The following is a 24,511-nucleotide window of genomic DNA, read 5'->3' on the forward strand; positions in this document are numbered from 1 at the left end:
AGTATTTGCTAGAGATGCTAGCTGTTGTTAGCTTTAGCCTCAGTAGCCGTTATTTTGACACTGCCTGCGCAGAACAAGCTAGTGCTAAACCCAGTGTGTGCATGTGCAAGGTGTTCACCTGGCATACTGAACTGTACTTTTTAACCATGCGAATATTAATGTGCTAAGTGATGCATGTATTTAGTTAACATTTGCTTAATAAGATTGTCCGAAGTCTGGTGATATCAAGTTATTGGTTGTTGCTAGCAGGTGGGGCTTAAGTGGTTAAGAAGATAAAGGAAGATCCATAACTCCTACTGTTCTTATTACAATGAATTACCATTTAATTCCCCCGCTTTTTTGGCTGTATGTGTGTTTATTATTGTCATGTTGGTAGTTGCATTCAGATGGACTTTAAAGGTACAGTAAATAATTTCTTATAAGGTATTTACTGATTATTTTTTACCTGCAGGTAGCTGGTGATTGCCAAGTAATGGAGCGTGTGATGGGAGGAGGAATGCTACCGGTGGTTTTAACCGGTTTGGGAGTCGTATTGTTGTACCGGATACTTGTACGTCTCAGAAAAGGGGCTTCAGTCCAAGGTGCTGTAGTGGTCATAACTGGGGCCAGCTCTGGACTCGGGAAAGGTCAGCCTCCATTCATTCATTTCAGCTTACATGTGCAAACTCTCTAAACCATACTGCTTTAGTGCTAGTAGGCTTTTATTTAGATAATGTGCAATCTCATTCTTCAGTGTTGTTGTGCAGATGCCAACATGTAGTTGTAGTTCTTTATCAGATTTGGACATTGTACTGCCCGTTGGTTGTCTCGGACCAGTCTGCGTGCGATCAATGGGAAATTAGGATTTAAACATATATACGTATACATGAATCATTTTGTCCCATTTCAGACACCAAACACTCTTTGATAAATTCCTGGTCAGAGAGTGGATTCCTGATTTTTGTAGGAAACCACATTACAAATTTGTCACTTCTATTTTGAACATGAATGCTATTTTTTTACTTTACAAACACATGTTTGTGAGCGAATGCATCTCCTCTGTAAGTGTGCCTGATCTTTTGTTTCTGAGAGTTTCTAGCCCCGAAAGATGTCAGCTGACCTTTAAAAACAGGAAAGATTGATACGGAGTGTAGAGTTTTTAACAGGACGTAGACTTCTCAATATTTAATTACTGAAGTCAGAGGTAAAGCCATGTGTTTAGTTTGTGGAGAGCAGAGTGCTCTGTTTATGGATTACAGATTGAATCCCCTTTGTGAGACTAAACAGAGAGAGAAAAGAGCTGGACTGTTGCTAGCAAATCTGCGAAAAGCAACAGGACTTTTCACTAAGCCTCACACATCCAGGGATGGAGCAGGCAAGACCAGCTTTGTGATTTCAAACAAGCCATCCTCTGAGGAGTTTATCAAAGAGTGCTTGGTGGCTGTGGATGACAGTTGTGATGACCCAGCCCTGTTAATGAATTTTTTACATGGGACAACGAAAAGAGTTTAGCAGCCACAGGCTCAGTAAAAGGGACTACCAAGGTTTGTTTGTTTGTAAACAACTTACACCTGTCAAAATCTGACAGGGAAAAATGTGGGACTTTTAAAGCAGATGCAAGATAAAGTGACTGAAATGAAGCCAGAAGTAAAATTGCTTTTTTTCCCCGCTGAATCGTACAGCAGAAGGTGTTGTGCAAGTCAGTGAACCATGCTGTTGGTGTTGTAACTAAAACCGTTAACTTCAGTTTGTTGCACTGTTGATTCACTGGATGCACTTGTAGAAACTCAAGACGGACTAGATTCCTGTAGCTGAGCAAGAAAAAATAATTAAAAATAGCAATAGCACTTATTTTAAAATAAAGTTAAGTCTTTTAAATTTTGCAAAAATATGGACATTTTGTGCACAATTGTTTTGGGGAATGTTTATTATATCATGATAAAAATGTTAGCAGTTTTCTTCTATGCTTATTTCAGTTTTATAAAGTGCTCCTGGTAAGAATTAAAGAGATACTGAGCAGATTTGAGTTCAGCTTAGTGGTGTGGCTCTCTGCACCCACCCCTGTTTTATGCTCACTAATCTACAACGAGAATTCTGCATTGTAGAGTCTGCGCGGGTCTTCCACGCTGCAGGTGCACGGCTTGTGTGGACGTGACGCAGCTCGCCTGCAGCAGGTGGTCCAAGAACTAACAGCGAGTTCAGCAAACACACAGAAACTGGTATGTATATACACACAAAGGAGTAACACAATAAAGTCTGGTCTGTCTGAACTATAGCTTAGCCTCTAAGGATCCATTTGTAAAGAGTCGTTTTGTTTCGCTTTGGTTATCCACCAGATTCACACTCCCTGTACTGTTGTCTTCGACCTGGCTAAAACAGACACGGTGGAGAGAGCTGCAGAAGAGATCCTGAAATGTTACGGACAAGTGGACATCCTCATTAATAATGCTGGAATCAGTTACCTTGGCAATATACTAGAGACTCACATTTCAGTTCAGCGGGATGTTATGGAGACAAATTACTTCGGGCCCGTTGCTCTTACACAAGGTTTGTTTAATCTTGTTGGTTTCAGCGTACGGGATGTTTTCATTTATTTTGGCTTGTGGTTGAAAGAGCCGAGCTAAATGTGAAGTTAATAAGTCATTTATGTAGAGATTTGGGTGAAGATTATCATGAATATGAGTCAGCCCTCTCTCTTTCATTTCTTTCCTCTCTCCACAGCTCTCCTGCCTTCCATGGTTCGCCGGCACAGCGGCCATATTGTAGTGATTAGCAGCGTCCAGGGGAAGATAGCCATTCCTTACCGGTCAGCCTGTAAGTCGTCTTTGATTAATGCAAACAAACACAACATGAGTTTGCCAGCAGGAGGAGGGTAACTAAAGCAAGCCTCTGATTTGTCTCATGCTGGTCAGATGCTGCGTCCAAGCACGCCACCCAGGCCTACTTCGACTGCTTGCGGGCAGAGATGGAGCGCTACGGGATCCCAGTGACTGTGATCAGCCCCGGGTACATCTGAACCAACCTGTCGATCAATGCTGTCACAGGAGATGGATCCAAGTATGGAGGTGAGGCAGTGAGAGGATGGAACAAAAGAGTAACAGTAGCAAAAGCAGCATTTTTAAGAGTCAGCTGGTAACAGGTGATAAATCTCAGAGTTATTAAGGTGGTGTTGGAATGTGTGTGGATCTTTGATGCCAGCTGGGATTTTGTGTTTTCTTACTGATTTTTTTTTTTGACTACATAAGGAAAAGACTACAAGCCAAATGGATTTTTATAACTAAATAATAAAAGTAAGAAGCAACATAACCAGAGTAATTTATAAGTTATTGTAGGGTCTTTCTTACCTTACATTAAAAAGCACCTCGAGGCAACTGCTGTTGTGATTTGGTACTATATAAATAAAAGTAATTTGAATTAATTGAAGTAATCTGTACTCTCTTGTATCAATGATGCAACATGTCTCTTGTCTTTGCAACTACCGCTCAGTGTTGGACAGAACTACAGCTACGGGCTGGGACCCCAGGGACGTGGCGTGGGAAGTCCTAAAGGCTGTTCGTCAGCAAAGTAAAGACGTGGTTTTGGCCGGCCCTCTGCCCACTGCTGCAGTATACCTCCGCACACTCTGGCCTGCACTTTTCTTCAAGCTCATGTCCTCGCGCGCTCGAAAGGAGCAAAAACCTAAGGATAAGTGATGTTCGAGCTGGTGAGGTCTAGGACCTGAAATAAGCAAGACTTTGGAGGAAATGAGGAGATCTGTTTTATAACATCTGGGACAGAGCTGGAGTGGGTTTTTGTACTATTCATTGTTTAATGTCTAATTTACATGTTGATATTGTCTGTCATGTCTGAGAAACTTTTACCCTTCCCACCCAAAAACAACAAAAATTGTTGGCAAAAGCCTGCAGTATCACATTTTGCAGGCTGGTGAGAAGAGATGGTTTAATTTGAACTCCATAATTTGGGACTCCTGATGCAAACAGAACAGCTTAAATAAACCAAACTGTGGTAAAGGAATCATGTCTGATGTTTTGGCAGAATGTCTACCCACAACTGTGTCACTTACTCTCCTTTAAAATATCTACTGTGGTTACAAAGTCAACGTTTGCCAACAATTTCTCATTGAAAAATGGTGCAGCACCCGACCTGTTTCTGGGTCATATTTTCCATGCAGTATGCAGAGCACATCACTGAAAATGAGTCACTTCAGCACACGTACGTGCAGTCGAGTTTTTGTTTCCGGCTAATATTCTTTGTCACTTTAAAGTGTCGTCTGGATTGGAGCATGATTGTACTTTTATTGGGAGCAGCGAGGAATTCAGTGTGGAGTCTGTGCGGATAAACCACTCATCCATCTCTGGAGAAGCTGACAAACCTGTCAGAAACAAGCCCAAGGCCAAAGACCGAACTTTGTACAAGCTTGCATATGAACTGCTGTGTATCCCCCAAACACAGTGAATACAAGAAAACAGGCAGGTTTTTATAACTATCTTTATGCACAGAATAAAACACCTTTTACAAACTGAAAACAGTATTTTTTTTTCCTCCTTTCTTGGATGTCACCTTAAATTAAAACAGAAAAAACACTTGTCTCAGAAATATTAACAATAAATAGTCCAAATAATGATTTACATTATGTTACAAAAGCGCAGTGAATACTGGAATTTCCATTTGTACAAATACATCCTTCAATAGGATTCCTTATTAAGAATCATCTAGTGTGACAAGATCAAGCGTTTCCAAATGTTCACAAACTAACACCACAGGAGCGCTTACATTTGTTAGATCGTCTTACAATCTCGTTTGTGGAATGACAAAGAGGTCTAACAGTTTACACCAAACGGGTTCACACAGCTGCATAGAGATGATGCTGGTTGATCAAATTAAATGTGAAGGCAATGAGTCTGTACTGCATGAAAAATTCAGAGAAACGATGTCTGCTTCTGTAACATGCAAGAGCCACTCTTTAGTCATAGTGTTTTGTTAGCATCCACTAGTCAGAGGAAAGTAATTTGGGGGCATATAATAAAAAACAAAAATTAAAATAAATGGAGTCAACTATGGCTTTAGTGTTTCATTAAATTAACCGCTCGCTCTTATGGAGTGTATTTCTACTGGGAACTCAATAGTAGCCAGGACATTCATAATTCTAGTTTGTCAAACAAAATGAATGTGTGGCTGCAGCCAGCTCATTTGTTTGAACTAATTAGGACGGCAAGAAAGCAACAGAACTAAGGAAAGTAAATGAGCAACATTGTTAGATTTCCTTGTAATCGATGGCGTCGGCAAGAGAGCGCCCACCTGTTGTGTCAGCGTTACTGAAAACGACAGCAAAAGTAAACAAAGACACGCCCTCCTTGCTGTTGATCTGGAAGCTTCAGGTCTGGATAGGTCACCTTTTAAAACAGCGCAAGCCTGAATGTATGTTAACAGACAGGCACGCATCAGAGTGCTGCCGCTCACGCGCATCTTTTTGAGTTGTTCATCTCCCTTCATTAAAACCTTCCTGTGCAATTCACGCTCACATCTACAATACAGGAGGGAAATTCTCCCTATTGCAGCTTGCGAATGAGGAGCTGGGAAAGCGCCGAGTCAAAGGAAACGTTTTAATGTGAACGTTCCTCAAGGCTTTCATTCAGACGCAACAACCATGAAGAACAGTACATTACGCACATTATGCTGTTTGTGGCTATAAGCACTGTCAGCACAGACTCTTTAAAACATTCTGATTCAGTCTCCAAATACCACACGTGTGAAGAGGGCTTAAATATCTAAAAAGGTATTCCTGTTTATGCAACAAAATCCAATATTTGAACTTGCATCTCTGCACACAAAACTAATGAGAAATGAATGCAACAATAAAATAATTCCAATAACATTTTCAGCATCTGTGGAGCTACCCAAGTGGAGTCAACCAACAAGCTGCCATTTTTTATTTGTATTTGTTTGTTTTTTTTGTTTTGTTTTGTTTGTTTGTTTTTTTTTAAATGTGGGTTTGAGAAATGAAGAACCCGATTCCAAACACGTGTGACTACAACACAATCTGTAACACCTGAACTCATAAGAGATGAGGAACAAAAAGAAAAGAAAAAAGGAGGCCAACAGGAAAAATGAACTTCTACACATCACTTTGTTTTGTTCCACTTTTGCTACTGAACTATGCCAAGTATCTCTTTCTCACCGACATTACTTTTAATAAAAATCACAGTCCAGTGGCTGTTTGCCACCAGCTGATGATCTGAACTGCACATTTTGAGCGGTCAGCCTTACAGCCTTTAATACACACGCACACACAGATACATTCATGCACTCACACACCGAGAGCAGGAAGAGACATGAAAGATCAGATATTTTGTTCGGATATGGCATAGTATTTTCCTGTACATGAGGTTGTATCTTTGTAAACTCATTTGTTTTATCTAAAGTGTTTGTATTTAAAGGGAATTGTTCCTTAGAGAACAGTTCAGTGAAACCAACGCAACTCGCTTTTGAACAATGGTCACGGTTGACCACCTATTATTGCACTTTTACAAACAGGCCATGGATGGCTTTGAGGGGGGATGGGGTTGGCCTTTCTCCCCAGTCTTCTTTCTCCAAACAGGGAGAAGACAGAGAGGAAACCTCTCCTCTCCTCACTTACAGTACCTCTTGTCACCAACAACATGATGCTCTAGGTGAGCAAAGTTCTGCCTTGGTCTCTTTTTAGGAATGGCCTGCTTATCGACAGGTGTGAGAACCAGACGTGGTAAAAGTTGGGGTAATTTGCAGCTGCTGGCTGCAAATCGGTTTTGAATTTCTAGCAGTAGTCACTGCTTCCAAGTGTGGGCCCAGAAGTTTGTGTCTCTCTCTCCTGGAACTGTGGAAATGCCTGGAACTGGCTGTAGATTAGAGGTACAGATGACCATGGCTTGGTGGAGTCTTCCTCAGGGAGGTGGAATGGAGGGCTCAGTTACGGCGAGCTCCTGAGCCAGATCATTGAAGCGAGCGATGTAGTCTATGCTGCTCTCACTCATCATACAAGCAAGCTGAGAATCCATCTGCAAGCAACACCAAAGAGCTTTCAGACTGACAACAAGGGCAAATCCAAGAAGGAGAAAAAACCCCCAAAAAACAAGATTTTTCCAGACATCCCTCGAACAGTTTCATACTTTAGGTCAAGAGTGCAGGGGGGGAAAAGTTCATCACATCAATATCTGTCAATGAAATTAAATTATTTACTGAAAAAGCAGATGTGTTAGTCCAAACACAGGAGGCAACAGTCACCGGGCTCTATTCACCTCCCAGGCAGGTTTGGGCCCCATCCCAGGAAACAGGTTTAAGCTAACAAGTCTGCGTTTGTTAACCCTGAGATGAATCACTTAACACAATCTGAACTAAACCTGCTCACTGGCAGGTTATCTTTAACAAACTTAGAGCTTCTCTCTGCCTCATCCCCTCCTGCCACACCTGAACCAGCTAACTGACACTCCCGATTCATTTCTTCATAAAGTCGCTATCAAAGCACGCAAGAGAGCGAGAGAGAGCACTAAAAATGAAAACGTGTTCACAGACTGAGATTCAGATATTAAATGCTGTCAGCATTTCAAAAGGTATGGTGTCTGAATCTCAGGGTGTGACTCAACAAGTTTTTCATTAAAAATCACCTAAAATTTGGTGGATCAGCCCAGAAGCTGATCTATCCAAAAGGTACCATGTGGTCCCTAACACAACCGGCTCTGGGTCAGAGTCCACTTGCACAGCAGGACAGATCCAAAAGGGGATAAGAACCACATTTTCAGAGTGGATATAAATGCAGGTTATTTTTAAAATGGGAAGTGATGTTTTTACATTTACATTTTAGAGACTAATTAATAACATATAACATGTTGGTTGCTGAGATTCAGACTGTGTTGTGTTTGTGGCAAGTGTTGCTTCTCAGTCACAACTTTCTTTCATTTAATCAACAAGCATTTACTTACCTCTGCCACATCAGGAAGGCCACGGGATTGAATCATGAGAATCATGAGAATTGCAGTCCAGGAGGCTAGGACCGAGTAGAGCTGTGCCACTGGAGGGGCCAGTGGGGGTTAGGGTGGTCCGTCTGCCCTTATCAGGAGAGACCATGCTGGCTGCAAGGAAAATAAGAGCAAAAGACTGAGTAAATGGCCTTTCATCATACAGCTGTGTTAGTAATATTGGGGATTTTACAAACAAATCTTTGTAAATGTTGACTGCACGTGCTGCTGTATGCAGCATTTTTAGTGGGAAGTAATGATAAAAATACATCCACTTAATATTCTGTTCTTCTTGGCCTAAAATGTAACTTCTGGCACACTCTTGAGAAAGGAAGCAAAAAAACTCTTACAAAGGAGGCATCCCAGTGTGGAGTCAGACGAGTCGCTGGGGTACCACTGAGGGTCGTGGCTGGGTGAAGGGATCCAGCCTCTGGATGGGCTGAGCGAGGGAGACGAGGCCAGCAGTTTGGAGCCGTCGCTGTTGCCCAGCTTGGCTGGAGAGAGAGCAGCCTCCTCACCTGCAGTGCAGCAGGCAAACAGAAATGAGATATCAGCGATTAAACTCAGCAGGCTCAGATGTTTAGCTGCTTGGATGTCAACGTGCACTCTTTTCCACAACCTGCAGAGGAATTAATGCTGTGGAGCCACAAAGCTGACCTCAGTGGTAATTACAAAACCTTTCTAACCTACTCTCACTTTCCATTTCACTAAACAAACATCATCAAGCTTTATTTAGCAGTTTCTTGTCAATATGGCTCGGGTAAGACGTCTGCACGTGCACGCACCGTAATGTGTGGAGTTGATGGCAAGCTCGATGATGGAGTCGCTGATCTGCGTTTGAGGTTCTCCGGGGGTTAGAGCCTCTTCAGGAGGGCCTGGGAGTGAGATATCAAGGAGCGAGGCAACGCTCGGGGGAGAGAGGAGTGAGTCTCCCCCGCCGGTGACTCCAGGAGACGGAGGTGGTACGCCATTCTATGGAAAGAGCGATTTAACTTAGCACATCACATTTTTTTAAACCATTTATTCAAGCATAGCTGACAATTTTCTTTACCAAATGGTGATCAGCTACGACTGGAAAACAAATGAGGTTACGCAGACTCACTGCCTTTAACTAAGCCAAGTGTTCCCTCACAAAGGTCCACTGTGAGCAAGGAAACGCTCTGATGGCGATACAAACAGCTTTATTTATCCCATCAGGGCAAACTGTTTGGAGCAGCTTGTTTTTAAACCGTAACAGACAAATAAACAGGTGATCATGAATATGACAACTGTATGCAAGAATAATGTCTACAAAGAAAATCTATAAAAATTACTAAATCATTTGTGAAGTCTTGTACGACAGATGCACAGTAAAAAGAAAAACATTATGCAAAACCTGGCCTACACCGCACAGATAAACAGAAAATCATTAGAGTGAGCAATAACTTTCATTAAAGTAAGATAAATCAAAAACTGACCGTTTTAAATGTAACACTCCAAGATGGTAATGGGCAATAGCATTTATTCTAATGCCACAGGCAAGGAGGAGACATCAAATGAAGGAGGGTTCTAGTCCGTGTGTGTGTGTGTGTGTGTGTGTGTGTGTGTGTGTGTGTGTGTGTGTGTGTGTGTCTCTGACCTCTGGAACATTTTGCTGGTGGAGTTGAGAGTCTGGCTCAGCATCAGCAATGGGAGTGGTGGCGAGAAGAGCGCTGTTATCCACAGTGGAAGAATCCACCTCCCGACAGGGACTGCCTGGGATGATGCCTGCAGACTTAGCTGCCAGGTCAATGGCACCTGAAAGTATTAACAGTTCAGGCAAACGAGAGATTTGTCATATCACTCCTGATAAGCATCAACAGCAACAGCATGTGAAGAGCAGAGCAGGAAGAAAAAAAAAAAAAAAGGATGGTCCAAGGTCTTCTGGAAAAATGTTTTTGCTTCTGTCGTCTGCACAGAAATACTGTCTGTCACTGACCTTCTCAGAGTTCTAGATTTTGACACAGGAATCTTACACAAATACAACTTGGACCTTAAATATGTTTTTAAGCAATTTTATAAAATATGTCTGTGAAGGTTCTCAGTCATCCAGGTCATCGTAGTCAAAGGAGCTTACAAAGAAAAGCATCTGGACTTCTTTAAGTTACTTGAAGACGTTTCACCTCTCATCCGAGAAGCTTCTTCAGTTCTAAGGTCAAATGGTGGGGAGTCCCAGATTTAAACCTAGTGGGAGTATCCCCCCACAGAGGGACAAAAGGACCCCTGATGATCCTCTAATCGCCTGAGCCAAGGTGTGAAACTGGGTGCTTATAAAAGCAAAGTTGTTGACCCCATAAAAACAACAATATGTAATTTTTTTGCAGTATATTTGGTGTAGAGTTTATCAATATTTCAATAAAACAGAAAAATGTAGTAGATAACAGAAGAAGTCCATACTAGAGAGCTGGCTGGCCCCCGCAGAGCTGGATGTTGCTGGGGTTGTTTTAGTTTGGACAGAGCGAGAGGAAGGAGCTAGTCGGGGATGGATCGGCCGGAAAGATCCAGTTCCTGAAGGAAGAAACAGGAAGTGAGAGAGCAGACAATTACCAGAGGGTCTTGCTGAGAAAGAGAAATCGTTTTTAGCTGTGATTTCATTAATGCATACTGTAAAACTACGCCCTAAACATTTCCAGCCTCAGCTGACGACATATTCTATCGTTCTGTCCTGCCATCTGAGGAGTACCTGTGGCAGAGGAGTTGGAGAGGATGGAGAAGGAGCAGACGTGTTGAGGAGTGTCTCCTGTAGTTCTGGGCAGCAGTGTTCGCTGTGAACGAGAAAGAAGTGGCCAAACAAAAACACACTTAGGAAAACCCGCCTTCCACCCAACCAAGCCCAGAACTGATGAATGGATAATGATCTTGCTCTCACCTGAACTACAAGTGGTTTGCGAAGTTGTCTGTTCCGAGGTTTTCTCTGTCTAGAAAGGAAAAGATCTGACTGCATCTGTGAGAAAAAGAAAAGAAAAAAGCACATATTAATGCTCGTTAATACATGAATTATGTCTCTGTACAGTTGGCATAAACAAAAAATGATGCATTATTCTGGCTTACACTGATCGAGTCGAGCTGCTGTCTGAAGGCTAGCTCTGCCTCTTTGTTAGGGGAGAACATTCGGTTGTGCCGTGAGCTGTTGGGTGGCAGCGTGGTGGGTACTGCGAACACGCTGCTTTCTGATTCGCCAACTGCAGTAGAACCCAGCAGAGAGCGGGTAAGGTTGCGCCCACCTGAACAGGATTGAAACAGATGTGGTGCCACATCAGGAAAGGCAGCTATTTGAAGACAACTTCTAAAGAGGAAGCATCGGTGCTGCATAATTACTTCTCGCTGTTTAATAACTACAGCACTGTAAGTACAGAAAAGACTTTATCACAAAAGCCAGCAGGAGAGAGACATAAATACCTCCAGCACTTGGCAGCTGTAACTTGGGCATGCGCAAAGACGCCTGCGGCCGCCCACAGCTGGGGCTACGGGCGCCTGCAACAGGACCCTTCGCCGGAGGTGTGAGGACCTGGTTTTGCTCCTCCTGATAGGTCTTGAGGGGTGATGTGGCTGTGGAGCACAGCTCTGGAGCCTGAAGGAAAAGACACATGATATGCTCCTATCTCGAAATAGCACTTTCATTGAAAAAGACAAAAAAAAACCAAACAAAAAAAAAAACCTGTGGTGTTCATAGTACATAACCAGTAACATGTTTTTCATCAGCTGGCTTTGTACGGAATATAAACTCTTCACACTGCTGCATCTTAAAAATGTTTAATTTTAAGCCTTAATGCCACTGATAATTACACATTTTTCATCTTTTCAACTTGTAATTTAAACAACACACCAGGCCACAATCTTGGAAGACAGAAAAGGGAAAACTTACCAGAGGTTTGGGGTTGACTTCAGTGGAAACCAGCTTGAGTAAGCAGCGCAAAACTCGATTTGTCCTGTCGGGCTTTGGCTGCACTGAGGCTTGTCCCTCTTCTGAGTTGCTGGGTGGAGCTGTGACCGGCTGCCACTCGTACTCCAGCTGCAGCTTGCCTGGCTTCCCAAACATCAGGTACAGCTCGGCCAGGGTGACGTTCTCTGCGTCACGGGCGCTCCAGCCTTCCTCTCTGATCTGCTCAACGACCCGTTCTTTGGTCGCTGGTGGGGAAGCTTGCGACACGGCTTCGTCTGAGCCAGTCACTGGAGGTTTGACTGAAGGAGGCTGATTTGCCTCCGAGGAAGACGCGCTGGTGCTCTGCTCCTCTTTGTACTGCTCAGCGGAGCCATCGGCACCACTACATGACCTGTCCGTGCTTCTGGTCATGGCTAAACCACCACTGACCTCAACGCCAGTGCAGGCCTTTCCTGGATCAGAAGATCCCATCCCATCTCCCTCTTCTCTGACAGTCAGCTGAGAGGAAACTGGGACACAAGGGGACTGAAGTCTCTTCTCCTCTACCTTTGCAGAACTGTCTGCTGATGGATCAGGGTTGGGGGTTTCAGTTCGACGAGCATCACCCGTTATAGTCAGTGAAGCACCAGCAACAGCAGCGCTTCCCCGCCCAGATTTGCTGCCAGTTCGAGGTTGTGGAGCTGCATGGATGCCCAGGATCTGGGCAGCTGGCAACTCCTTGGCATTAGGTCGGCTCTTGCCACTCTCGATCCAATGGACAGTGCAGGACGCTTTGGAGTGAACCACACGTGCCACCCCAGGCAGTGTAGTCAATGTGCAGCTCTCAGCTGGAAAAAGAAAAAGTTCTTCCTTCTGAGTTATGCTGGGAGAGGCTGTGCTGGTCTGGTTGCCTTCTAGAGCCTCTCTCTCCATGAGACTCTTAAGCTGAGTTTTCAAAGTTAAGGACCAGTTTATATTCGACACAAGCTGGTACAGTGGGGCAAAAAAGTATTTAGTCAGCCACCGATTGTGCAAGTTCCCCCACTTAAAATGATGACAGAGGTCAGTAATTTGCACCAGAGGTACACTTCAACTGTGAGAGACAGAATGTGGAAAAAAAAAAAATCCATGAATTCACATGGTAGGATTTGTAAAGAATTTATTTGTAAATCAGGGTGGAAAATAAGTATTTGGTCACCTCAAACAAGGAAAATCTCTGGCTCTCACAGACCTGTAACGTCTTCTGTAAGACGCTTTTCTGTCCCCCCACTCGTTACCTGTATGAATGGCACCTGTTTGAACTCATCTGTATAAAAGACACCTGTCCACAGCCTCAAACAGTCAGACTCCAAACTCCGCTATGGCCAAGACCAAAGAGCTTTCGAAGGACACCAGGAAAAGTATTGTAGACCTGCACCAGACTGGGAAGAGTGAATCTACAATAGGCAAGCAGCTTGGTGTGAAAAAATCAACTGTGGGAGCAATCATCAGAAAATGGAAGACATACAAGACCACTGATAATCTCCCTCGATCTGGGGCTCCACGCAAGATCTCATCCCGTGGGGTCAAAATGATCATGAGAACGGTGAGCAAAGATCCCAGAACCACACGGGGGGACCTGGTGAATGACCTGCAGAGAGCTGGGACCAAAGTAACAAAGGTCACCATCAGTAACACACTACAACGGCAGGGAATCAAATCCCGCAGTGCCAGACGTGGTCCGCTGCTGAAGCCAGTGCATGTCCAGGCCCGTCTGAAGTTTGCCAGAGAGCACATGGATGATACAGCAGAGGATTGGGAGAATGTCATGTGGTCAGATGAAACCAAAGTAGAACTTTTTGGTATAAACTCAACTCGTCGTGTTTGGAGGAAGAAGAATACTGAGTTGCATCCCAAGAACACCATACCTACTGTGAAGCATGGGGGTGGAAACATCATGCTATGGGGCTGTTTTTCTGCCAAGGGGACAGGACGACTGATCCGTGTTAAGGACAGAATGAATGGGGCCATGTATCGTGAGATTTTGAGCCAAAACCTCCTTCCATCAGTGAGAACTTTGAAGATGAAACGAGGCTGGGTCTTCCAACATGACAATGATCCAAAACACACCGCCCGGGCAACAAAGGAGTGGCTCCGTAAGAAGCATTTGAAAGTCCTGGAGTGGCCTAGCCAGTCTCCAGACCTCAACCCCATAGAAAATCTGTGGCGGGAGTTGAAAGTCCGTGTTGCTCGGCGACAGCCCCAAAACATCACTGCTCTCGAGAAGATCTGCATGGAGGAATGGGCCAAAATACCAGCTACTGTGTGTGCAAACCTGGTAAAGACCTATAGTAAACGTTTGACCTCTGTTATTGCCAACAAAGGTTATGTTACAAAGTATTGAGTTGTATTTTTGTTATTGACCAAATACTTATTTTCCACCCTGATTTACGAATAAATTCTTTACAAATCCTACCATGTGGATTCATGGATTTTTTTTTTTTTCCACATTCTGTCTCTCACAGTTGAAGTGTACCTCTGGTACAAATTACTGACCTCTGTCATCATTTTAGGTGGGGGAACTTGCACAATCGGTGGCTGACTAAATACTTTTTTGCCCCACTGTATATGCCCCAGAAAGCAGCATGTTAGAGCAGTACATTTCTAATATGTACACTAGGAATGAAAAACACTCTGAAGAGTTTTGCATACATATTGCACTGTAATGTTTTTTTTAAAAAGGATACAATCCACTGGTCATGATAAGCCCACTTCTGTTTCAGATACTCTATGAGGCTGGAAACTTTCCTGTGGAGCTCCACCACCATCCTGAGAAAACAGAAAAAACATTTGATGTCAACTTTGCAAAATACAACACTACCAGGTCGAATACGTCTGACATAAACTACTTCTACATTTTACACTTAGACTACTGTGGATCAAATTTAATAGAGTTTTCTAAAACCGAAATAATCCTGTGTGGGAAAAATCAAAACGCCAACTACGTGCTCCAAAAATAACTAAAATAAAACAGAAATGTTCATTAATGTATAGTTTTACTATATTTGTTTTGTCACGTTTGCAAACAAATGCATACTGACATTGCTGTAATTCAGCCATTTTCACAAAGTCTTTACCCTTCTTCAACCTACCCATGATAAATAACCCTTATTATCATAATAATTAAACAAAAAAACAAAAAAAAACCCTAACACTGAAACCAGTAAAAACGAAACTGAACCTCAAAAGAAGCAAACCCAGTCTGAACACTAACTGAAAACTGAACTGAGAACAAAAATTAAAAATGAAAGAAATAGAGTTTAAACTTTGAACAGCATCATGTCTGAGGGTGTTTACACTTTTCAAATTTCACGAGTTAGCTTAAAAAAAAAACATATACACACATATTTAATTTGCACAAAAAAAAAAAAAAAAAAAAAAAAAGAGCTGACCCAGAAAACGGTGGAAAACATGCAAACCATCAAACTGAAATAAGCAGTCTGAAGCCAAGAAGAGGTTCTTAAATTAGCTCAGGCTTTGTTGCATCACCATGGCTTGAACTAATAAAATAAATAAATAAAATAATAATAGAAAATGAATTAATGAAGGTATGACATCTCTCCGACTCTTGGATGTTATGCTTTTGAAAATATATTGTGGTTCTTATCCATGTCAGACCTGAGGCGAGGGTTGTGGGCAAGACTCTGAACTCGGGCCCAGGAGTGGTTACTGCGTGGCTGGAGCTCCACTGCCACCTTCAAGGGCAGACGCACCGGCTTCTGGTCCTCTTCATCACTCACTCCTGCAGGACACAAAATTACAGATTCAGCCACTATAAGAAAAGCCCAAAACCTATAAACTCAACTATGCTCTCTCACTTAATCAACCACGACAAAATGAAAAGGCAGCCATCAATCTCAGTGGGATCCATTCACAGATTTACATACAACAATGACAAGAGACAGTCTTTTTCTACCCTTGATGAAAGCAAATATTTTCAGTAAGTGTGATGAGTGGGTGTTATTGAGCAGAGGGGTTGATGACAGCTGGTCAGAACAGTCATCTCCTTCATCCTCCTCACTTTGCACCCAAAGTTACCATGGAAACACCACCAGCCCACTTGATGCCATGGTTTTTGTAAAAAAGCCCCGCCCCCGTGAACCCCCCAGTCTCACCATCAGTGAGGTTTTCAGTGCTTGTTCTGTAACGCGTGTGCTGGGTTTCTGCAGGCTCATACTCACCATCTGGATCACAAAGTTTCTTCAACGCTCGGCACATTGGAGCTTTGATCCGCAGGTTCCTCCCCTTAGAGCGCACGGTGGTGGCCCTGGTGGAACAGAAGAATCTTTATTCATATATGTTGTAAGCTCTAAACCTTGCCGTGCCACAGAGAAAGCATCTGACTACATACTGTCAACTCAGCCCTCAGATTTGTTTTTCATACTAGCAAAGTGCTAATCTGTATCTTTCCAAATGTGATCTAGTGCATCAGTTTAAAGTATCACAATCCCAGATGTGTACGTAAACCCACTAGCCAAAGCTTCTGCCACAGACTTACCCTTGCTGGATGAGTTCGTTCAGCTTTGCCACATTCTTATCATCCATCACTGTCAAAGACAAAACACAAGACAGCTAGTTAAGACATGCTCCTCAGGGGCAACTGCCCCGAGCCACAGGGATCATCTGGAGTTTAATCACATCCCCTGTGTCCACAACCAGCAGAACAAACAGCAAAACACACGCAGTCTACATTGCATCCAAGCGCTTTCACAGCCCTCACTTACATCCTCCAACTTTTTTGCGAAGCTCGGCGTAGCAGATGAGGCCGTACAGTTCTTGAGAAGATTTCTTTAACACCCTGGAGTACACTGAGAAGGAAAGGAAGCACAAGTCACAACACTGGTGGAGGCCTGTGCGTGCTACATAAAGATAACATGAGAGTAACACTGGGTGCTTTTTGTAGGGGAAAAGAGCTCCAGCTTATCTGGTGAACTTCTTTAACATATGTTTTGCTTGCTAAAAAACAAAAATGTCAGTGTGAGTTCTGTTGTAGGAAAAAATAATAATATATGTGGCTGTTTAACAGCATCTCTTCTTTACTTCTCATTCACAGTGTCTGCAGTAAGTAGCATAACTGAAACAACTAAACACAAACCTAAAATAAACCAATTAAGATCAGCCTAAGACATCACCTTGTTGTATGAGTTGTACACATTTTTATGAGGCGTCATTCGATAAAGTCATTACAGTGTACAAACTTCATATTTGGGGATCAAAAATTCCAAGGTGAATTAAGAGAGAGAGAAAAAAAGCAACTCACCGTTAGCGAAGTCGATGTGTTTGGAGATCTTGTGCCAAGTTCGGTAGTAAAAGTGGCGGACCTGTTCCTTGTTCTTCACCATATTTGCTGGCTTGCCTCTCTTCTTGTACTTCATTGCAATGTTGTTCTGGATGGCCTCAAAATCCTTCCCGTGCTGGGAACAAAGGAGGGCAGCCGTGAATCTACGACGTCAAAAGATCTACACATGGTAAACTTTTAACTTGGTAAAAGGTTGTTGCAAGCTTTACCTCATAAAGACCCTCAAAAAAGCTGTTTTTGTCCTCGGCGCTCCAGGATTCCCACTGCCGACGGGCTCTTTTCTGGTTACCAGCTTGTTCTTCCTTCTCTGTAGACCCTTGGCCCTTGGAGGTCTTGGATACTCCCCCCGTGGAGCTGACCACAGGCCCGGTCTGCCCCACCACACCCTGGGAAGAGGAGCCATTCTCTGCCCCTGTTTTAACACAGAAACATTCAGAGGAAAGGCACAACTTAAATATCAGCTCACCACCCTGGCTGTTTTTTATGTCATAACGAAAAAAGGTTGATCTGAGGTGTGTGATTTGCGAGATGTTAAAATACATGCACACAAAGCCACCCACTGCCATTACAGCGCACAGAACCTGCAGAGCTTCCCTCTCTGTGGTTAAGCTCTGGCAAGGAGACAGGAAAAGCAATCAGTCCCTATGGTCAGGTCTACATTACACAGTTCCAAAACCAACTCATGGTGGGCTCCACTGGCCAAGTTTTCTGGCCCAGTACTGTGCACAACACCAGGAGACATTAGCAGGAGCACCCAGAGAGTTGCTGTTGCAGTACTGTGCTACATTATAAAAAAAAATAAATAAAGAAAAAAAAGTGTTGTTTTTTTTGTTTTTTTTTAGCCCAAATGGGTGTTAATTTACAAACACAAGCATGTGACTGGCTCACAGACAATAACCTAAATGTGTCGCCTTCAAAATAGAAGTGCACCGATATAGCATCACATAAAAATAAGTGAGGCTTTCTTAGTCAGACAGTCAAACGTTTGTGCTCAATCTAAATATAGTTTCTGACACAATCAGAGCTTTTCTGTTTCAAACAACAAAAATCCACCAGTCATACCTGTCAAAGGATACACAAGTAAATAATATTGTTTCTGATCTGATCAATGGCTGCTGTTTTGTGGACAAAGCAATTTTAAAAGGAAAAATGTACAAATTAAAATCACAGATGTATAATGTACTGAAATATTTTTCCAAATAAATTCCACTTTTCAATGAGGAACACACAGATTACTGGGTGGCATAGCCTCATTAACAAACTCAAAAACCACCACCACCTTACTAAGTCTCAGCCCCACCCAAAGCTGTCTGTGCCTCCAGAGGGACAGGTAGTGTGGAAACCCAGGAGGTAATGCCTTGTCTGCATAGATAAACTGACACCAACCAGCTCACACTTAGCAAATACAATACTATTAGTGATTGGTAGCCTACAGGGGAATCCTTCATTGTGTTTAAAAGTCATCCTGAAAGCCTTAAGTCATCTCTAGCTTTGATTCATTGTTTAGAAAGTTCCTGATATCAGTCACCCTCTGAGTTACTACAGAGGCTCATTCAGATTATTTGCAAAACCAAAACTGAATAATGGCAAATAAATTACAACCTCTGCTTTACTGGTATTTGTTGTAAAATGGGGGTGATAAAAAAAACAAAACAAAGGTAGCCTAGGCTAAATCTGTGGGTCAATGAAATGATTGGCTGAAAACTGCAACATCATTCTAGTCCAATTTCCTATATAGTCCCAAAAGAAAATAATAAGAAAAAAGACAAAAGAACTGTAAGCAACCCTGTTCAGTAATGTCCCTTTCCTGTCCTGATATCAGGTCCATTTTAAGCCCGTGATTTAAACAGACACAGTTGAAAGGTACAAATGTGCATGACACGAATTCAAACGTGGTGCAGATGTGTGTCACAGGTTGATCTGGCTGTAGGCTGTGGCACTTGGCCAGAGGTGGCGCTGGTTGACTCGACTCCATGTTAGTGCACAAAGTAAACTGCTCGCTGTAGTTGTGAAGCAAAAACGCTGAAATCGGAGAAATAAACCGTGCGAGCGGAACGATAACGACGACAAGAGTCTCCCGATCGTTTACTCTTGCTGTCCTGTGAACAACATCGGCGTGGTGTTAATTGTTTGCTGTTTTCGCGATCGCGTCGCGAATGAGGATATCACCAGATAAACTCGCCACATTTTAAACATTTTGTTGTTCAACAGCATCAAGACTGACGGAGTGTGTTTGAGATAACCTCACAAGTGTCACAGATGACACATTTGGCGTTTTTTTGCTGGTTTGTCGGTAGCAGCTCCTGAAACGCAAGACTGCCACACATCTGTTCGACCAACGCCAGTTGATCTAAACGCCAGTAGATCTGGAACACCGCCAGTCCGAGTGTCAGGTGAACTGAACTTCAGGTAAGAAGTTATGACCTGCAGTCTATCTGGGTCAGATATAAACCAAGTTTAGGTGGAGTTTATTTTCGTTGTGCTGACTTTTTACCCTCAGTTGCAATAACTAGTACTGGTTCTAGCCAGCTTGACAGAGTTTATATACAGCTGGGTGGGTGCTATGACGTTACTGATAGTGAACTTTATTTTATTCATAAGGTTAGTTAGTAGAGTTGCCAACGGCTCTTTAAAAAAATGGAATGGTCCCTCATTCAGAGAAAATATTACACGTTTCGTATTGAGCTGAGAAGGAACACAGTTTGTCCCGGACTTTCGCTATAATGAAAAAAAGACACAAAGCTGGAGTTATTCTGTCGTTACGCTGCACAGCTGCCTCTTCTCCTCTCATCCTCTCCCCTGCCTCTCCTGTTGCTACTTCAATCATGAAACTGATCAATGATCAGCTGATTGGCTTTTCTCCCTTGTTTATTTATCGCCCACTTTGCGCCAGAAAGAGGAAACCAGCAGATGTCGCGCTAAACAACAGCAGCACATTTAAGCTTGATCAGCTGTTGTTAGAATTTATTTGATATTACTTTCTAGTATCAGCTGATGTTTGCTGGAGTCACAGCTGTAAAAGCTGCTGGTCATGATATCGGTTTGGATATGTGGTGAGAGGGAAACATGAAGATGAAACCAGGAGATGTCCTTACTGAATCATCAGAGCTGAACAGGTGATGGAGAAACAGGTTTACCTTTTAGTTCACATGAATGAGTTGAAGGGAAGTTATGAACTGTTTCTGAGACACAAATAACACCAGGATCCTTTTTTATGTAGCTGACAGCTGGCAACTGTGCAGGGGTGGATCTAGGAAAGTTTTGCCAGGGGGCCAGGTAGGGCATTAACAGGGAAAGGTGGGGCACAAAGAAATACTTTTCTTTCTTATTCTCATTTAAAATATCTAGCTTTTATTAAATAATTATCTAAATCTTACAACCAAAGTTTTTATCTGACGTAAAATGTATAGAAATCATACATATACCAACAAGACAGTGTACATCACTGTCACAACAGCATTTGTTTTCAGTCAAAGTCTTTATGGCTTTAATACCTGGTGGGCCGGTCTCTAGTCAAAATGCCTGATTTTCTGTCCCAGTCCAGCCCTGCAGGTTAATACTGGCAGTGTCACCATGCCAGCTGACTGTATTTCATCATCAGCCAGTGTTGTTCTTGATCAATATTACCAAAGTTTACCATAAGGCAGCATAGAAAGTATTTACTTGCTTTCAGGTTTTATTCAAATGTTAGTCTTTTCAGTTGTTTCCCCACTTTTTTCCTGTTTCAAAATCAAACACCAGTTTGTGAGAAGATTATCTTCTTTTTTTTAATAGGCATTGGTTTTGCATTGGCATTGGCTAATTTGTCAATTCTTTGTTACAAATGTTCGTATTTTAATATTCAAAAATGTTTTTGCCCAAAACATATGTGCACTATATGTCAGTAAAAATATTATGCAAATATTGCTGTCCTTGAATGCTGAGTAAACACTGACAAAGCACTGATTGTATCTCTTGTACTTTATCAACGCAGTATCTAAAAACTTTGCACCATAGTGGTTAAAATCTCATTCTAATAAGAATTAAAAGCGCATTCGGTTATTAGGTTTATAGGATTATTGAATTATGGTTAACGGTTGGTAGATTTTTTTTTTAAAAACATTATCTGCCAATTACATCTGCCACCCTTCTCCAAATCTGTGCCCCTACCTGGCCCCCCAACAAAAATTTTCTAGACACGCCACTGGGTCCGGGTGGATCTCCACCAGCAGCTCAGCAGGCGAATCCGAAAACTGACACTGACGGCCAAACTCGCAGCGGTGCTTGGAGTAAGCATAAGTGGACCTGGACCTCACCGGACCTGGAGTACCTGATGATTAAGTGCCGGCCATTCTGGCTACCGAGGGAATTTACAGCAGTGATTATTACGGCTGTTTACATTCCCCCACAAGCCGACACTGACCGAGCACTCAGGGAACTGTACAGCGCGATCAGCAGTGAGGAAACCGCACACCCAGAGGCAGCGTTTATCACAGCCGGAGACTTTAATAAGGGAAACCTGAAGAAAGTCTCACCCAAACTCCACCAACACATCCATTTTAACACTCGTGGAGACCGGCTACTCGACCACTGCTACATCTCTTTCCGGGATGCGTACAAAGCCCTCCCCCGCACCCCATTCGGCCAATCAGATCACCGCTCCATCCTGCTCCTGCCCGCCTACAGGCAGAAGCTGAAACAGGAAGCTCCAACCCGGAGGGCGGTGCTGTTTTGATCACGCGGACTGGGAAATGTTTCACGTGGCTGCTAGGGACATTGACGAGTACACAGACTCAGTCTGCGGATTTATCAGGAAATGCGTGGAAGATGTCGTCCCATCCAGAACAGTTAAATCCTTCCCAAATCAAAAACCCTGGATTAACGGAGATGTTCGCGCGGCACTGGCGGCACGGAGCACCGCCTTTGCCTCCGCGAACACATCGGACTACAAACACGCACATTACCAACTCCGGAAGACTATCTAAGCAGCCAAACGTGAGTACAGGGACAGGGTGGAGCAACAGTTCGACAACCCTCGGAGTATGTGGCAGGGACTAAACACGATCACAGACTTTAGAGGGAAAACCAGCACACCGCAGACCACGGCCTCTCTGTGTGAGGATCTAAACGTATTCTACGCTAGATTCGACACAGCGAACACCATGAGACCGGACAGTGTGCGCACCGCGGATGACGTCAGTGCGCACACTGTGTCTGAGGAGGATGTGCGGAAGTGCTTCAGGAAGGTGAACGCACGCAAAGCTACTGGTCCGGACGGGATTCCCGGCCGCGTCCTCAAGTCATGCGCGGCTCAGCTGGCTGCAGTGTTCACGCACATCTTCAACCTTTCCCTCTCTCTGTCTGTAGTCCCAGCCTGCTTCAAAATGGCCACCGTCGTCCCTGTACCCAAATCCTCCACCATCTCCTCATTGAACGACTGGCGACCTGTAGCCCTGACCCCCATCGTAAGCAAATGCTTCGGTCACTGGACCCTCTACAGTTCGCATACCGCCACAACAGGTCCACTGATGATGCCATAGCCTTGACACTACACACTGCCCTGTCACACCTGGAGAAGAGAGACACGTATGTGAGAATGCTGTTTGTAGATTACAGCTCAGCATTCAATACCATCGTTCCCTCGAAGCTGGACAGGAAACTGCAGGATCTAGGACTGAGCAGCTCCCTCTGCAGCTGGATCCTTAGCTTCCTGTCTGACAGACGCCAAGTGGTCAGACTGGGCAGCATCACCTCATCCCCCATCACACTGAACACTGGTGCCCCACAGGGGTGTGTACTGAGCCCTCTCCTGTACTCACTCTACACCTACGACTGCACAGCCACTAACAACTCCAACATCATTGTGAAGTTTGCGGACGACACTACAGTGGTGGGTCTTATCACCAATGGTGATGAGACGGCTTACAGGGAGGAGGTCAGCGCCCTGACCCACTGGTGTCAAGACAACCATCTCACACTCAACGTCGCAAAGACAAAGGAGCTGATAGTGGACTTCCGGAGGTGCAGAGAAGTACACACCCCCATCACCATCAACGGCGCTGCTGTGGAGAGAGTGAGCAGCTTCCGGTTCCTTGGTGTACATCTGGCTGAGGATCTTACGTGGTCAGTACACACAAACAAAACAGTGAAGAAGGCGCAGCAGCGCCTCTTCTTTCTCAGGAGACTGAAAAGATTCGGCATGAGCCCCCGCATCCTCAGGACCTTCTATCACTGTGCCATTGAGAGCATCCTCACTGGATGCATCACCACCTGGTATGGCAACAGCACCGCCTACAACTGCAAAGCTCTCCAGCGAGTAGTGCGGTGCTCTGAACGGATAATTGGAGGTGAGCTTCCCTCCCTCCAAGACATCTACAGGAAGCGGTGCCTGAGGAAAGCGGGGAGGATCATCAAGGACTCCAGTCACCCCAGCCATAAACTGTTCAGACTGCTTCCATCAGGAAGGAGGTTCTGCAGCATCCGGTCCCGTACCAGCAGACTGAGAGACAGCTTCTTCCATCAGGCCATCAGACTGCTGAACACTTCATAGACACCTCAGCTTCACTACTGGAACTTTAACATTATGCACTCCATACTGTACAGTAACGCCACTGTTTTGCACATGTCTCAACTCTGTATATTTTTATATATTTTATTTATTGTTGACTCTATTTAATTTGTAAAATATGTGTACACACACACACACACACACACACACACACACACACACACACACACGTAGAAAAATATTTAGTATACACATCCAGAAATGCATATACTATTATATATTGTACATATATTTATTAGTTTCAGATGTAGCCATTCTTGTATTTTGCTTGTTTACATTATTGTATTTTGCACAACTCTGTTGCTTGTGAAGCTCGCACACAAGAATTTCACTCACATGTGCTGTACCAATGTACCTGCACATGTGATGTGACAATAAAAGTGATTTGATTTGATTTTGATTTGAAATTATTTTTGGAGTGGCACAAATAATTTGTGTGGCATCAAATTTGATGCAGAACAGCTGATTGTTCTGTAAATAGTTTGAAATGTTTATTTAAAAAAACGCCTTGGCTGCATTTTAAGTAAACAGCTGCAAAAAACTTTGTTTGCATAGATCAGTTACTTTTTTGAAGACGTAATTATATAATTAATTGCCCAACATTGGTCATTATATACTGTATTTTGCAGACAGAGAGTTACAGGACTCTCTCCCAGACCACAGACTCATACTCATAATACAAGTCAGAGCTTTTTTTTTTTTTTTTTAAAAAAGAAAGTTGCGTTTTCAAAATTGGAGTTCAAGTTATTTTTACTTCCAATAGTGTTAACATACTA

The 24,511-nt window shown here is 43.4% G+C and overlaps 2 pseudogenes; one reads left to right on the forward strand and one right to left on the reverse strand.

The window, feature by feature from the left end:
* Positions 1-244: 244 nt before the first annotated feature.
* LOC146575205 (peroxisomal reductase activating PPAR-gamma-like) lies at positions 245-4,505 on the forward strand (annotated as a pseudogene).
* Positions 4,454-21,751, reverse strand: LOC146575206 (protein cramped-like; annotated as a pseudogene).
* Positions 21,752-24,511: the final 2,760 nt, after the last annotated feature.

The sequence above is a fragment of the Mchenga conophoros genome, linkage group LG4 (genome assembly GCF_057382185.1).
Source record: "Mchenga conophoros isolate Kocher_MC1m ecotype Shallow Benthic linkage group LG4, M_conophoros_male_GT1.1, whole genome shotgun sequence".
Lineage (NCBI taxonomy): Eukaryota > Metazoa > Chordata > Actinopteri > Cichliformes > Cichlidae > Mchenga > Mchenga conophoros.